At 43.1% G+C, this 17,870-nt stretch overlaps 1 protein-coding gene and 1 long non-coding RNA gene across 3 annotated transcripts in view; one reads left to right on the top strand and one right to left on the bottom strand.

The window, feature by feature from the left end:
• PLEKHH1 (pleckstrin homology, MyTH4 and FERM domain containing H1) overlaps positions 1–13,722 on the bottom strand; it is a 375,057-nt gene extending 361,335 nt beyond the window's left edge. Inside the window, exon 1 of one of the 2 annotated variants that reach the window (XM_078659588.1) lies at positions 13,586–13,722. The gene's annotated coding sequence lies outside the window, so the exon portion shown is untranslated. Of the gene's footprint in view, positions 1–13,437; positions 13,556–13,585 lie in introns of those variants that run through there. The other variant, XM_078659589.1, reaches the window with a different exon arrangement.
• LOC144780992 (uncharacterized) overlaps positions 1–17,870 on the top strand; it is a 330,868-nt gene that overhangs the window by 53,922 nt on the left and 259,076 nt on the right. The gene's annotated exons all lie outside the window — the stretch shown is intronic.

Here is a 17,870-nt window from a genome sequence, read left to right as displayed (position 1 = left end):
TTGGTGACATATCTGAATCACGTTGGAGAAACAGTCTAGTATAAGCAGTATAGTTGGGCATGGGGGACTGGATTTGGGGTGAGTCCCTTTTTGAATTTTCCGACTAGTAACAATTACATGAGGCACAGGCGCCTTGCCATTAAATGTAGGACTGGTGAGCTCATGCGAAGACACATTTCAGCATTCCTTTACGCGAGCTGAGTTGCCAACTTGGAATTGGTATGCAGCAAAAAGTAAAAAGAGTAAAAGGAATTTACAGGCAATGAACAAAAACCTTTCGTTTAACAATCAAGTAGATTGGCTCCAGACTGAAACCTGCAGATGGATCCCAAAAATAAGCAAGCATTTCAATGCAATAGGTTGCGCATTTACAAAACTCTTGTAAATGCGAGACCAATTGCATTGCAAATGCTTGTAAAAGCACCCTTGCAGCACTTTCACTTTAATGTCGGCCACGTCCTTTGCCAGAGACGAGCCATGTCTAAAGACAGGGGCACATCCGCGATTAAAGTGAAAGCTCGGTATGGGACGCTTTTACAAAAAAAAAAGCATTTGTCTGTCAACTTGACAAAACTTTTTTTTGTAAAAGCGCCTCATGTCGTGGTTTCACTTTAACTATGGGCGCGCCCCTTTCCTTAGACCCTGCTTGTCTAAAGAAAGGGGTGAGGCCGCCATCACAGTGAAAGTGTGGCATGGGGCAGTTTTAAAAACAAGCACTGGCGTTGCCAATAGGTTTCGCATTTGGAAAGTTGGAGCTATTGGTTTTGTAAATGACATTTTATATTTATATATCGTTATTGGCATTGTCAATTACAATATATAAATATAAAATGTCATTTACAAAACCAATAGCTCCAACTTTCCAAATGCGAAACCTATTGGCAACGCCAGTGCTTGTTGTGACTTGCAAGTTACACACAGGTCTCAGAAGCAGGCACATTAACCCAATGAGGTGTTTACTGAAAGATGGCCCCGGGTTCCTGCGGTGGCTGGCTAATGTCACTCCTACCGCCTTGTCTTGTTGCTGCCCGCAAATCAGCCTGGCAGGATGGCGGGCATACAGCAGTTGTATTCTTTTTACAACAAAGTATGCATAATTCATAGTGACTGAAGAGGGCCTACGGAGGGTGCGGATGGGAGAGAAGGACAGGGGAGGGAGAGGGGGAAGAGGACAGACGGAGCGGAGTATACAGACAAAACGGGAAAGTGGTGACGAGAGAGAGAGCGAGGTGTGGGGAGGGGAGGGGGTGTACGACAAAAGGGAAGGAGTGAATGACAGCAAAAAAGGACATGCGGGGGGCGAGGGGCTGGGGAAAGGCGAAGCAAGCAGTGTGAGACTGGAGAGAGAGAAGGAAAGCAAGACTGACGAAGTGAGCAGGTAGTGAAACTGGAAAAGATGGAAAGACCATACAAGTGTGAGAAAGAGAATGGAAACACGGATGAGAGAAATGCAGAAGACTAAGCGGAGTGAAAAAGGAAGGCAATGCGAGAACCAGAGGAGGTGAGCGAGCAGGAAAGAGAGAGCACGATAGAAAGGAAAACAGTGAGGAAGTGAAACTTAGACGTAAAGAGAAAGAGAAATGAAGAGACCTGGAGCAAAAGATAGCGCACCAGAAGAGATCCACAGAGAATGAAATGGGAGGGGGGGGGACAGGAAAAGAGGCCGAAGAAAACAAAATGTAAACAAGACGCATGGAGAGCAGCAGCCTTTGATGTGCCGGCCGGTAATTAGGGGAGGAGAAATGCCGGCCTGAGGTGCGCGTGAATGTATAGGGTTTTAAACTCCGCTTTGAAGCTTTTGTGTTTTCTCGGCATTGCGGAGGCGGGTGACAAGACGCATGGAGAGCAGCAGCCTTTGATGTGCCGGGCGGTAATTAGGGGAGGAGAAATGCCGGCCTGAGGTGCGCGTGCTTGTGTGGTCATGTGACCCAATCACATGCACTGTGAAGAAACTGCAGTGGAAACCGCAGTGGTTTGACTAGTTCGATCGAGCCCTTAAATTTTCGCCTATTACATTCGCAAGCGAACGATAATAGGCGAAACCTAATAAAAGTTAAGAAATAGAAAAAAAAAAAAACATGTGGTCGCGTTCAGCGCTGCAAATAACCCAAAGGTACGGCCGCCACGGTATAAGCGTGGCGTACTATAAAAAAAACAAAAGAATTAAAGCAATGGGGGAGAGCGTGTCCTGCGTGGAGAAAACCATTTAAGCAAATAGTGTTCGGAGGCTGTGATTAAAGACTACCTTTGAGGTTACAAAATAAGACAAGGCGGTACTAAGGAGGGACTGCTAAGCCTATTGACCAATGAAAAGCCTCAGTTTCCAAAGGACAAGGACACAAGCCAATGTAAAATATGGGTGGAGAGTGGGCGGAGCTTCAAGCCCATATCTGAATACAGCATGACTCGTAGAGCAGCGCATGCACTGCCCAGGCTCGACCTAAAAAGCATACTGCATTTAAAAAGTAGTAGCTAAGCAATAGTAAATTATTTACTAAAACACTAAATAAAGTAAACAGTTATTTTTAAAATAACGTGGCACAGCAGTATTGTAATGCACTTATACACATACTTCACCTTGGCATTGGAGGACAGGAGAGCAAGAGCACCTGCCACGAAGGAAAGCAGGTAAAAAAAAAAAAAACACAAACAAATCAAAAACACAGGAATGAGCTGTAAAGAAGCATGTGGGACTTATGGAATTATCTGAGCGTTTGGCCACTCACAATAAGCACAGCGGTGGGGGATGGGGAGGTAGCAGAGGGTGCCAAGCTCAGACTGTCACCACTGCATACTGACAAAATACATTGTACAGATCTGGAGCTACAATATGGTGGAGCTTTCTTGTAGCAAAGCAGGAGGTGGCTGGCGCCTATCAACATTTGTGTATTTCTGCATCAAACGGTAGAGAGCTCAGGTAATAGGACTTTATGATATGTATAAAATCTCCGACTCCTCACATCACTCAAATCAGTTTCTGTACTGAGTGAAGACAGCTCATGACAGGCTGTCAAGGATCCTGGACTGAAGGAGGTCTCCATCACTCCCTACAAGTTGTTTCAGAGGCTGTCACCCATTGCTCGGAGCACAATTGTGGCTGTGCAGTTCTTGCCCTTTGGGGGGACGTTGGTGGCATTTCACCTAACACAATAAATGTTATGCTAGGTCTCTTGCAGGTGGTCTTTTATTAAACTTGAACCCTACAATACATAGGTATATATTTGAGACTTAACCTAATCTTTAAGGGAACGTAATTTAGATGAACTTTGCAAGGTAAGAATAAACACAAAACATGCCACAAGAGACTAACCTTCTTTTAGCTCAATTGGGGTGCTAGGTAGTGCCCGGTTTTATAATGTGTCAGTGCATCAGTAAACATGGAAGCCCCAACACTAAACCCAGGGCGTTCTCGATTATATCACACGATCTCGTTGATAGAATTTGTAATTGAATTTTAAGGAGAAAAAAAGTACACAAAGGGCAGCAAGTTGTAGTTTGTGGAATAGGCCTTTTGAGTAGATTGTGTTGTATTGTGGCACTAACAGTTATTGCCCATGCATTGTCAAACTTTCAGGAATGCCTTGATGAAATCGAACCAACACCAATTAGCGTTCCTCTGCTAACTTACATGTCAAAGACCACATCACAGACTCCTGGTTTTAGTCGACAGTCAGATTGTAGTCAACCCTACATCGACTGTGGGCAATTTGCCATTACAATTGGCAATTCCATTCTATGAAGCTTTGATTTCCAACTATACAGCCCGTCGTTGAGTCAACCACCCAATACTGGAACCACAAACATGCCGTATGGCTCGGCAAGCCATCGAATCATTCAAGAGCCATCTTTCAGGTTCTCGTACTGCCACAAGTGAGGGAAGCTCTGTTTCAGGCCATCACGGCTGTAAACAGCTTACTAACGGTGCTGTGGCAGATGTGCCCCAGATTATCACTGGCACAATGGAGATTCTAGAAGGCATTACAAAGATCGCTGTTGGCACAGGTGGGTTTATGTTCTGCCAGACCAAGACACCTACTGGCCTTTCAGCAATTTGAAATAATCATCTCAGTGGCAAAAACTGATTCTGCACTCTACCCAGCTTGTAGTAACTGAGATTCTGCATACACAAATGTGCAATTAGAGAATATTTCTAGACCTGGTCGGTGTATATTAGTTTTAATTTCTACGACACAATGGTGCTGTTTTGCTTAACTTTTCCAGAGAAACAGCACAAGAGACCAAAGATACATTGACCACAAATAAGAGAAGCCTAATTTACATTATGGAGTAATACTACAGTCAGAAGTACTGTCATTTTTTCCCTTAATTGTCCACCGGTGCAGATGGCCTGCATTTGAAACTTACAATCTAAAATCCCATTCTGATTTTAGCCCTGCCAATCACTAGACTGTGGGCATCTCCATGGCTACAAAACCCTACCTTCTTCGAGACTGATCTTATATAAGAAAGTCCCATCCCACGCATTCTCTTAAGCATCCTCAACTTAATCGGCACAGGGTGTCCACTGACATGGAATGAGTGGATGGAGGAGCTTATTTATTTACGCGTTTTTATATAGCGCATACTTTACCCAGAGGTGTGAGAGCCGCAATAGAGCGAAGTAAATTACATAAGGAAAAAGAGTAACATGGAAGTAGGTATCACTACATATATGTACAACAGTTACTCGTAGTGAGTTACAGATTGCTCCAGAAGCAATGACTGTGGGTGCAACACTCGAGCTTATGCAGACCACAAGCCTTCTTCGGCTTCTTGCTCGCTTTGTACCCAAAGCCCAGCGAAGGTGATGCTCACCCCTCACTGCTGATCCAAGTGTGCCCCTTCTGCTTCAGAGAATGCCTCCTGGGAGCCCAGCCACGTGGAGGGACAGACAGGGAAAGAAGGGAGAGGCATGGTGGACACTTGCATGGGCCCCTCTTTGCCTGTCCCACTTGTGCATGTGCATCCTAGTGCTGAGGCCCACATATGTAAACAAAACAAAAACAAGTGCGAAAACTGTGCAAATGTGGGCATTACTGAACTTTGTAAAAGTTGAGAAGTGTGGCTTAATGGGTTAAAGTTGATTAAAGCTGCATTGCGTCAGCACTATGAAAAATCAGGAAAGTACCTTTATTCCTGTGGCGTTGTGGCAACATCACAAGCATTCCAGAAGGTATGGTACTGCATTGTATTGCAGCACTTACATAATACTTGCTGAAGCGCTTGCCTACAAGCTAAACACGTTTATTTACAAGCCTCACTGGAAAGTGAGTAGAAATTTGAATTGTAGCACTGCTCAAACTTGAAAAATATGTGCATTGCTACATTACTGGGGAAACAGAACAAATATGAGAAACACTGCGTCACTTCAGAAATTGGACAAATGCCTACACTACTGAATCATTGTGAACACAGGACAAAAGCAGGCATCACTGTAACATTAATACAACTTTGTAAATATGTGCATTAAAGTGTCATGGTACTGACTGGACGAATAAAATCATTATGGCACTGTAAAAATAGGAAAAACGTCATCATTGGAGTATTGTCTCAACAGGACAAATACTTGCTTTTCTGTGACTTTTTGAAACTGAGAAATGACAATACGACTGAAAGGCAGAAACTGGACAAACATGGACACTGGTGGGACAATACGCATGATGAGTAGCACACTAGTGATAAAGGGATAGTACCCTTCAGAGTTGACCCCTACACACTTTACTGGTGTTGCGCTGAGCATAGGAACTGATAAAGGAGAAAATATGCACCAGCAGACTTATGCTGATGACTCATGGGGCGATTAGGCACCAAAATCAAAACTAGTATAAGTATGTAAGCACATTAGCAGTGTGCAGATATGGAACATTTGCAAGATGAAATGCACCACTGTGCATCACTGTCAGGTATCAGAACTGTAGCCTTGCACAATTCTGCAAAACCACAACAGGACTGGCAAAAGTGGTTAGCTAAAGTGGAGGTAAATGCTCTGAGACCACAAAGAAGTGCGAGAGGAGAAGGTCACATCTCATGCTAGTATCCAAAGGGGGTAAATATAATTCTCCTTGGAGGTACAGAGCTCAAGATGTGTTCCAAATTGTCATTGACACGCTGAAATACACAATTGTCATGGCGTATGTCGGTGTGTGCAATCAGGATAACAAAAATGAAAAATCGATCATCTTGCACAGTACCTTCCACCGCCTCTATCCTTGTTTTATCTGGGAAAAGTGAAACTTTGAAACAGCCCCTCCTCTATGCTGTTTGTTATTCCCCGGTCACTTAAGATTCCTTTATCATGGGATCACATTGTAATTGAGCGAAAAGTGGGTCAAGAAATAAGGGCTGTCAATTTTGCTCGTTCGATTCCTCTTCTATCGGTATTTTCCACTCTTTCCCCACCATCTTTGTGATGCACTTCCTCCAATCAGTTGTGCTAGCTCCTGAAGCCCCACCAGCACTTTGCCTGGTGTGTCCACTGCAAAAAGATGATATGATGAACACATCTATATTCCAGCGGGGAGGGAATCAAATTACACAATTATGGGTATTGCAATACTTCATACTGCATATATGCCATAAGATGTTCCTGTACATTCCGGCGAAGAGGGAATCAAATTACACATTTATGGGTCATGCAATACTTCATACTGCATTTATGCCATAAGATGTTCCTGTACATTCCGGCGGAGCGGGAATCAAATGACACATTTATGGGTCATGCAATACTTCATACTGCATATATGCCCAGATGTTCCTGTACATTCCGGCGGAGAGGGTATCAAATGACACATTTATGGGTCATGCAACACTTGATACTGCATATATGCCATAATATGTTCCTGTACATGATCTTATGTAGGTGTGATGGAAAGACCTGTCAAACAACCCTGGAACGATCACAGATCTAACAAATCACCCATTGCTTGGCCTGTAATACTAAGCGACATATTCTAGACCAAACTAAATTTGTCATACAAGTCACTATACCAATGTTGAGGGGAGATCGACAAAAGCATATTACAACAAAAACTGAATAGATTGAACATCCAAATTGACTTCATCTGAAAAATCTTGATAGGAACAGGATTTTACTGATTTTCCTTTGTGAATTTATGTAAATTGTAAATTGATACTTGTATAGCGCACTACTCACCCGCAAGGGTCTCAAGGCGCTTGTACGAATACCGCTGTGGAACCCATCCTGCCTTTCCCTGTGAGGTGTCCACTCCTGGGCACCCCCAAGGTGGAGGCCAGGCATCCTTAGCGTTGTGGGGGCCGTTGGGGAGATTAAGCAAGCTATTGCTCAGAGTTGCAGAGTGGGACTCCATGATTGGAATAGGCACCGAGGCGAGAATGATCAGGTCCGTGGAATTTTTTTTTTAGCCCAAGACCCGCCGAGGCGGGGAATTGAACCCTGGTCCCGGGATAGACCTCTGCATCAGGGTCTGCCGCTCTAACCATTGAGCCACACTTCTCATTTTCCTTCTCATTTATGGACCCCCCCCACAGAACTGAGGATGAAGGATTATCAGGCTTAGTGATTTTCAGGAAATATATGACAATAGTAAGAAAAGGTACATATTATCTCCTTAGATATTAAGAAATAATCAGTGGCAAACACCAAGAAACCAATGCAACAAATGTAATTACATAAAAAAAGACTTTAGATACACCTTGCATTCTCAGAATTATTCATCAACAAGAAAGGCAGGTGATCTTGGATCATCTAATTAAGCAGAGGAATGTGCTGTCCCTCTTGCCCATGCCGAAGTAAAACTAATGGATTGTTACAATCAATTCCATTTCATTGGTTAAAGTGAGATCTTAAGGATTTTGATTTAAGGCATTATATTAAAGATCTCCTAGCATTTGACCGGATTCACTCAATGTTAAATCACTGGACGATATTTATGACATATTAAAAGGGGCTGGCGTTGTGATTTCCACTTCACTGTGGTTAGATATCTAGAAGCACAATTTCACAAGATTAATGGAGCCAATCCAAGCCGCATGTAGTAGGTTTCAAGGTGGACAATATACTATACTCCTGTCGATCTCCATAAATTCATTGACACAGTATCAGATAACTACCCAGGAATTCAAAATTACAACAATGGAGACTAGAGTTGCACCATGTGGCTTGGCCATGTTTTCAGACACATTGGCATGGATTTTATTTATTTTATAGTATCAAACATAGCTATTAACCCCACAATCAGTTTGATTTGTTGTACCACAGATTTAGGTTGCTTGATTATGGGAAAACAAGATTCCTTTTTATTGAAATGTTAGTAGCTTTACGTGTAATTACACAATAGCTAAAATTGAAAATGGCTGGGATAAAAAATATGCATCACTGCGCGCAAGAAGAATAAGGCAACTAAGAATTATGAATACATTTTTAATAAGTTTGGTAACAGTTTAATAAATCAACATTTAGAAAGAAATTAGTGCAATGTGAAAGCAGCCTCTAATTCAGAAAGACACTGATAAATATCTACACGATGTTAAGGAAAGCCTGGCTCGTTATGAAATGTACTAGCTGCCCGCCCCGACGTTGTCCGGAGATGAAATAGAATCTCTACAATGGTTGTAATAGGCAAGGCAAATTTATTTAAAAACTTGCCTGTGCGTCCGCTCAGAAGCCCTCGTTCGGTACCGCTGAAGGTGAGCGTGTGCTCTTCTGTTTGATGTCCTTGCCGCAATATGCGAACATGTGTGTCCGCTCCAGGCGACGCGGCAGCCGCGAACGAGTTTGGCCGCTGTAGCGCCACTTAGACGCACCACATGACGTCAACGGCCAACAATGCCAAATGCAACTCTCGCATCTAATGGCAAATGCAACTTCCGCTTCTCGCAAGCGGTGGAATCCATGTTTGTTTTGAGGAATGCCACGTCCATCGCTGTATGCGCACGCCCCCCATTGCTCTATGCACACCCCCCAGCACAATGCTTCTCGCAAGCGGTATCATTCAGCAGGGTTGGGTTTTGACGAATGCCGTGCCCATCGCATGCGGTATAATTCAGCAGGGTTGGCTTTTGGCAGGTTTGGGTTTTGACGAATGGTGCGCCCATCGCAAGCGTTATAATTCAGCAGGGTTGGGTTTACAAATGCAGCGCCCATCGCTCTATGCACACGCCCCCAGCACAACGCACACGCCCACAACGGATTACTTTTTCCCAAACATTCTTTTTCCCTCTTAATGTATATGTTGGGCTGGTGTATAGCCTATGTCCATCTGCTGATACTCTCCTTTCCAACGCTGTATTGGGTGTTCCGGTTGGCGCTGTGGTTCCGGAGCTTACCCGCCTCAAAGGTTTGGGCTCTCTCTTTATAATATTAGTATGGATATGGATATGGATATGGATGGATGACATTTTTTGAAACATTTAACAAGGGAAATATTTATCTCAAATGTTTTGGTTGGCAATCAGTTTTAAAGTAACTTTGTAAGAACGAGCTTCATATATTAGTAGATAATAAATGTAATCCTTCAATCTATATACTTTTGCAATTTTTTATGGATATGAATTCAACTATGTAAGAAAGGAAGGAAAAAAGTTACTTTAACTAGTGCAGCACATAACTATGTTAGAAGCTACTGCTTATACAAATGCTACATAAATCATTGCTGTAGGAAATGTGAGATGATGCAATGGGCAAATTCTTCTGAAGCAGGGACTCGATACAGAAGAAGAAACTATATGAATATAGAGCATAGAGAGCGGAAAACAAATAACAATCAAGGAAACTACATTAGGATGAAAAAGGAAACTTCGGCCATCAAGTAGGACACAAGGCAATAATAATTTCATATACATTTTGATTAGAAACATGGGGAGAGGGGTAAGCTTTAACAATTAAATATGATCATTGCAAATTAAAGCAACCACCCCAAACACCAGCATTGGTGGTTGTGCCACGTCCCATAGCTCACCTAGTCAGTACTGCCACACTTGTTGTTACTGACACTCCTCCTTTATTGACTAGGACAACATAAATCAGATAAATTCACTCATTCACCGGAAACCAACCCCTGTAGAGCAGAACTGAATAAATGAGTGACTCCCAGAGCTCATTGATTATGGTTTGATAAGCAAGCTGCAACAGCAGACTTTTTTAACGTGATTCCTCATAAGCTTTTGATTATCAATTACTTGGTAATGTTATGTTACACATAGTATGAAGCATCTACTTTCCTTCAAAGATCTTTGAACAGCAACACTGGTCGTCATGCCAAAATTCGAGCACCACAATATTATTTTAGAAAAAGCCTACCAAGATTTTCTCAACTCTGAATTCTTCTAAAAATTGGAGACAAGATTCCTCAACAGTGAAAGCCACAACAACCATGTGCCACCTTTCCAGAAGTCTCCTCATTGGCTGCCCACTAAAGGAAAACTGAATTCAAGGTCTTTATTATTATGCACAAGTCCTTCTACAATAAAGCTAAAAGACTGTTCCAATGAGGTTACTCAAAAAGCCACGCATAGACCTCAAATTTCTTTCCATAGCAATTCAATTAAACAGTTTTCCTTCAAGTTCTCTACAGGTGGAAGATTTGCTTCAAGAGAAGCTCTCATTGGAAACACTTTGCCTCAATATCTCCAACACATTCGAAACCTCTTCACCTACCGGAAGAAGCTGAAGACAAAGTTTTAAGCCAATGATATTTTGTCTTCTTTAGCATTTACTTTCCGTTCCCGCACTGTTTTCCACCAGTTTGCACTAGTGCCACGCGGCAACAGCAGTATGTGGCATTTACAAACCTCAAACATAAAAAGAAATGAATAATGTTGGACCACTTTCACACTGCTAAAAATGTGACTGGTTGACTACAGGCAGCTCAGTGTCACTCCAAAAACTGAGAAAGCCAACTGAGCCCTACAGAACTCCCACCTGTGACCCGCAATGTTCCACAAAAGTCACATCAATAGACATAACCTTGACAACTTACATGCACTTTAAATGCTACAGTAGAGGACAGATGGGGCGACACTGGATTTATTTAGACACAGACCTTTCCCACTCACCAAACAAGCAGCAACATGTTTTTGGGCTGATGGTCACTCGGGGGAAACCACAGAAGGTAGAAATGTCCCAGAAGAAGAGGCTGGTGTGTACACCAAGTGGTCCCACCACACAGAGGCTATTGGTTCATCATTCCTTAAGACCGCAGTTACGCAGTAACAAAGCACATATATATGCCAAACGTGGAGTGCTATATTGAAGGATGCACCCATGTGAAAGATTTAATAAACACATATAGTAGCACTCAACAAAGATGTCTTTGCCTCGAAGCTATTCTTGGTAGGATCTAACATACAGATAATGTCGCCACGAGTCTAAAAACTGTACTATATTATAAATCCCTATTTCCAGAAGCATTAGATTACCACAGTATACATTATTTTATAGGAATGTGGAGTGATTTAAGATATGTGTTCACAAATCCAAATCAAGGGCCCCTGGAGTCAATGGTCTTCTTTGATCAACCATGATCGGCCACACAAACCAGAATCCCTCGATAAAAATAATTTAAAAGGCAAGCAGGATTTCCTACAGGGGTTGTTTAATTAGTTTCATTTGATGGTCGCCAAAGATGCAGAAGCACGCGACTTTTTAGAATGAATTATTCGGTGTTTGACTCACACAAGGGCTCCTTGGGGAGCTGCGCACAACCACCCAATGCTAAAACACCACTCCTTGCAATCAGCAGCAAAGATGCGAAGAGCCCCGCGTCACTGCGACGCCTTCAACCACACATGGACAGGTTGCATTTTTCATCCTAGAATGTTTAACCCATATTTTCAATCTGCGGTCGAAGTGCATTTAAAAAAACGCATGGGAACTGTGATATTTGGGTGAGGGGTCAAAAGTATAGCTAGAAAGAAAAAATATTCTATTGATGGTCGTTCACTTTCAGATAAATGCATATAAAATAGCATACAAATGAAAAAAAATGCGAGTTAAACTGATCAGTGGGAAAAATGCAGTATGTTTACGTTAGGAAGCCTGTTGATTGGATAATGCGATCACTGTAGATGTCTGTATGTGTAACCAGAGGGTCAGAGAATTGAATAAGGAATCAGACTGCACTCAGAGCACACATTTTGTGTGTCCATTAACAGCACGCGCTGCAGAATTGAACTGGTAACACCATTACGTTACCTCTCAAAAAGTATAAATCTCCGTCAATATGAAGGTTCAACCTATTGCATCAATTAAACCCAACACTGGCTTTCAAGCAGCCTTTCCATTTCCAGATTAAACATTTGCACACATTTCTTTCAGGAGACAGTCACTGTGACAGGCGGGAGGTCGCCCCCCCTTCCTTTCAGCCAAGATATCTTAACATTTCCATGGATGTTCCCTTTTAAGAAGAAATTGGGGGGGGAGGGGGCAGATTTGTTAACTAAAAAAAGTAAGAGAACGTCGTTCCCTTCAGATCCCGCCCACTTCGATCTCTTGTTTGCACATTACAAAGAGAAACATCAAGTCCTAAAATGCAACCGACAGCTCACTGTACCACACATGACATGCAGATATGCATCTGGCTGTGTGACACAAGGGTGCGCTTCTGCAGGCCCTAGGTTTGCAGTCAAGTGCAATAAGCCAGCATCAATATGATTTTTGTTTCACTTTGCCCATTATATGCAAGGGCCTGCAAGTCCCAGACTGCTGAGTGCCGTAGGCAGTGCAGCCAGACCTGGCTGAAAGGCACCTTCATGACGCGTGTCATGTTAACAGCCATCTCGCTAGAACCTGCTATTATTCATGTATGACTGCAGAGCATCCAAGCGCCTTGAGGCAGCCAAAATGCTCAACGTTGGTGCTATTTGGATAAACAGAAATACACAAACATACCACGTTCAGCAGCAGCCTTCACTCAGCTATATCAATACAACCCTCGACCCTGCACCTGCTGATCTGTCCGGTACACAGCTGTAATAACTTTTATATTCGCTCTTTTCCTGCTTCCATAGGAAAGAGCATTCAAAACAACTGCTAAACATAAACGCTGCAACATCTCACAGGTAAAGTAGAGCGACACGTCCTCTTGTTAGCATCTTTGCTTTCTAGGACTTGAAGTTTTGCTTGGGACAAATACATCTTAAAACACTCAATGAATGAGAGGGCAGGAAATCTGAGAAAACCACCAGGTACATAAGGAGAACCCCAATAAAAAACAGAAAAAAATGCATAATACCCCACATAACATTTACAAGTGCCCCCGTGAACATGCACGTGGCAAAGAATAATACAATATTCTCATTTTATAAAAAGCTATGCACTGCAATGTAAGTACACAGAAGTAGCAACATAGTGAATGAAAAAAAAAATACAAAACAGCAACCGGCAATATTTTGCTCCCTTCCGAAGAGCACGCAGCATCAGCAATAAATAGAACTTTGGAAACTTCAAAACAGACGTACACATATTGTTCTTCCCTGATGAGGTGCACAGCAGCAGCTTCCACATCAACCCCAGAACTGCGGGAAAGGCTTCGCCAGCATGCAACTGGAACAGTTAGCTGCTACAGCAAAGTGCAAAAGAACAACTGCAAAGGGAGGAGGCACAGACCTTGTTTTCTTGGTCCTTTGGGCTCTGGGGTCACAGGTAGCCCCACGTTGTCCGGGACATTTTCGTCCGCTCTAGGGAGCTGCCACAGGAAAGTTCACCGGCAAACTCCGGCCTCCCTCTACCCCATTCAGCAGTTTCCCATTCTCTGGCCGCCTCCTCCCCTTTCACTCAGGGCGAGAGGAGAGTTGGCTCAAGTTTCAGAGCCTGCCCCTGGAAGCGCGAGGAAATGACGTAACGCCCCTCACTCTTTCTTATGGTTCAGGATGTCACTGCAGAGGAGGGGGAAGAGGAGACCACCCTTGAGGGCTAGGTTGCAAAACAAAGCACCCCCAGCACTCTCGTGTTGTGCTAAATCACGCACCCCTAGCGAGTTCCCCAGCTCATACAGTTCGGCACTTTTCCGACTGGACCCGAAGATTGCCGAAATGGGGGTGCTGCAGAAATGTTGAGAGTTGCGTGACTCATGCAGCTTTGGTAAATCACTCATTAAAATAAATCCATAACTCAAATTAGGACTTCACACCCCTGCGTGCAAAAAGTACACACAGAACCCGCTCAGAAATCTCTCCAGAATGTTAAGGGAGGTGGATGGTACCTCGCTGAACTAAAGACATAGAAGCAATTGCAATGCAATAGGTCTCGCATTAGGAAAGTGTGAGCTATTGGTATTGTAACAGACACATTTTTTATTTATGTGTTGGTTTTGAAAATAGCGAAATTAATAGCTTTCTCATTTACAATGCCAATACTTATAACTTTCGCAAATGTTACACCTATAGCATTTGTAATGCAATATGTGTTGTATTTACGGGACTTAGATGTATTGATATTACAAATAACAATGGCTTTTAATTTTTTTTAAATGATTAATACTTAAATCAAAGTTATTGTAATTTATAATGGCACTAGCTTAAACTTTTGTAAATAACTTTTGTTAGGATTATGTTCAGTGTATTTTATTGTGACGAAAATCCAAGAACAGAAGTGAAATATTAACATCTTTTTGTGACATTTGTTGACACTCCACGGAGGCAGTGATTTTGGCTGTCCTGGACACCCTTAGAGCCAACGCAGATAGGGGCGCTCACCAGGCGCTGGTGTTACTGGATTTGTCGGCCGCGTTAGACACGGTTGATCATACCATCTTATTAAACCGCGTCGAGCAGGCCGACCTGCGCGGCCCTGCCCTGGAGTGGATTAAATCTTTCTTAGTCGACCGCATGCAGGCAGTCAGGCTTGGCAATTTTACTGCCTCCAAATTTTCCTCCACATGTGGGGTCCCACAGGGTTCTTCTTTGTCCCCACTGCTTTTTAATCTCTATATGAAACCCTTAATACAATCATTAAAAAGCAGGAATATCACCATCTTTAATTATGCAGATGATCTTCAGATCATCTTCTCTCTTGGCTCTCCCAATGCCGCGAGTGAGTTTCAATCCACCATGCTCCATATTCAGCGTTGGATGGACGTCAACCACCTCAAACTCAACCCGGGCAAGACAGAGTTGGTCCTGCCTGGGGACAGCAAAAGTAGTTGGGGCCCGCAATTCTGGCCACTAGAACTCGGGCCCCCTCCCACTCCCTCTGCTTCTGTAAAAAGCTTAGGGATTACCATCAACGCTGACATGTCACTCCGTGGGCAGGTGGGAACCGTGATTTCTTCTATTATCCACCAACTGCAAAAAATTAGAAAAATAGCCTACCTGCTGACTCAGTCTGCTTTAACCCAGGTGTTTATAGCATTAATACACTCACGGCTTGATTTCTCCAACTCTATTTATCTGGGCCTTCCTGTAGGCCTGCAAAAAAGGCTTCAAATGGTCCAGAATCAGGCTGCCAGACTGATCCATAGACAACCCAAGTGGGTATCAGCCAGACCCCTTCTAGCTCAACTTCACTGGCTCCTGATAGCTCACCGTGTATCCTTTAAGACTGGCTGCCAAGTCTTCAAGGCTCTATATGGCAAAAGCCCTAAATTCATAAAGAATATGATCATTAAATATACTCCACGGCGAAATCTACGGTCTGCACATCATTTCTTGCTTACCACACCGTCTTTCATACGGAAGCGCATTGGAGGTTGTCGCTTCTCCCACCTTGCCCCCAGCTTTTTGAACTCCCTCCCTCTTGCACTTAGAAGCTGTAATAACCTCCTCAGCTTTAGAAAGTCTTTGAAGACATGGCTATTCAAACAAGTCCATGGCCAGTAACTCAAGGTTTATGCTTAGGATCTCGACCGTATCAGCTTCAGTTTTCAGCGCCATGAAACCCTAGGGTGTACGAGCGCTTTATAAATGTCTGTTAACATAACATAACATTTGTAATAAAGCTTGAAACATTGAGAGAACATATTTGAACCAGTTGTTGTTGAATGGTTGCACAGATTGATGCTGTGGTGGCGCTGAGTGATGTTGTGGTGGCGACGAGTGATGCTGTGGCGTTCAGTGATGCTGTGGTAGCGCATAGTGATGTTGTGGTGCCCCTGAGTGATGCTGTGGTGGTGCTGAGAGATGCTGTGGTGATGCGTAAATATAGAGTGAGGATGATAGATAGATAGATAGAGTGAGGGCAATAGATAGATAGAGTGAGGGCGATGGATAGATAGACAGATAGATAGAGTGAGGGTGATCGATAGATAGATGGATAGATAGAGTGATGGCGATAGATAGAGTGAGTGCGTTAGATAGACAGATAGAGTGAGGGCGATAGATAGATAGACAGATAGAGTGAGGGCGATAGATAGAGTGAGGGCGATAGATAGACAGATAGAGTGTGTGCGATAGATAGATAGAGTGAGGGCGATAGATAGATAGAGTGAGGGCGATAGATAGATAGACAGATAGATAGAGTGAGGGTGATCGATAGATAGATGGATAGATAGAGTGATGGCGATAGATAGAGTGAGTGCGTTAGATAGACAGATAGAGTGAGGGCGATAGATAGATAGACAGATAGAGTGAGGGCGATAGATAGAGTGAGGGCGATAGATAGACAGATAGAGTGTGTGCGATAGATAGATAGATAGAGTGAGGGCGATAGATAGATATAGGGCGATAGATAGATAGAGTGAGGGCGATAGATAGATAGATAGATAGATAGATAGAGTGAGGGCGATTGATAGAGTGAGGGTGATAGATAGAGTGAGGGCGATAGAAAGATTAGATAGATAGAGTGAGGGCAATAGATATATAGAGTGAGGGCGATAGATAGATAGAGTGAGGGCGATAGATAGATAGAGTGAGGGCGATAGATAGATAGACAGATAGATAGAGTGAGGGTGATCGATAGATAGATGGATAGATAGAGTGATGGCGATAGATAGAGTGAGTGCGTTAGATAGACAGATAGAGTGAGGGCGATAGATAGATAGACAGATAGAGTGAGGGCGATAGATAGAGTGAGGGCGATAGATAGACAGATAGAGTGTGTGCGATAGATAGATAGATAGAGTGAGGGCGATAGATAGATATAGGGCGATAGATAGATAGAGTGAGGGCGATAGATAGATAGATAGATAGATAGATAGAGTGAGGGCGATTGATAGAGTGAGGGTGATAGATAGAGTGAGGGCGATAGAAAGATTAGATAGATAGAGTGAGGGCAATAGATATATAGAGTGAGGGCGATAGATAGATAGAGTGAGGGTGATAGATAGATAGAGTGAGGGCGACAGATAGATAGAGTGAGGGCGACAGATTGATAGAGTGAGGGCGACAGATAGAGTGAGGGCGATAGATAGGTAGAGTGAGGGCGATAGAGTGAGGGCGATAGATAGATAGAGTGAGGGCGATAGATGGATATAGTGAGGGCGATAGATAGATAGAGTGAGAGAGAGAGCTAGAGTGTGGGCGATATATAGATAAGTAGATAGATAGAGTGAGGGCGATAGATAGAGTGAGGGCGATAGATAGATAGAGTGAGTCCGATAGATAGATAGAGTGAGGGCGATAGATAGATAATGTGAGGGCGATATATAGATAATGTGAGGGTGATAGATAGAGTGAGGGTGATATATAGATAGAGTGAGGGTGATAGATAGAGTGAGGGCAATAGATAGAGTGAGGGCGATAGATAGAGTGAGGGTGATAGGTAGAATGAGGGCGATAGATAAATCCAAGACAAGAAGTGAAATATTAACATCTTTTTGTGACATTTGTAATAAAGCTTGAAACATTGAGAGAACATATTTGAACCAGTTGTTGTTGAATGGTTTCACAGATTGATGCTGTGGTGGCGCTGAGTGATGTTGTGGTGGCGACGAGTGATGCTGTGGTGTTCAGTGATG

This window comes from Lissotriton helveticus, chromosome 9 (assembly GCF_964261635.1).
Source record: "Lissotriton helveticus chromosome 9, aLisHel1.1, whole genome shotgun sequence".
NCBI lineage: Eukaryota > Metazoa > Chordata > Amphibia > Caudata > Salamandridae > Lissotriton > Lissotriton helveticus.
Note: the sequence above shows the minus strand (reverse complement) of the source record. Positions and strands in the feature narration are given on the sequence as shown.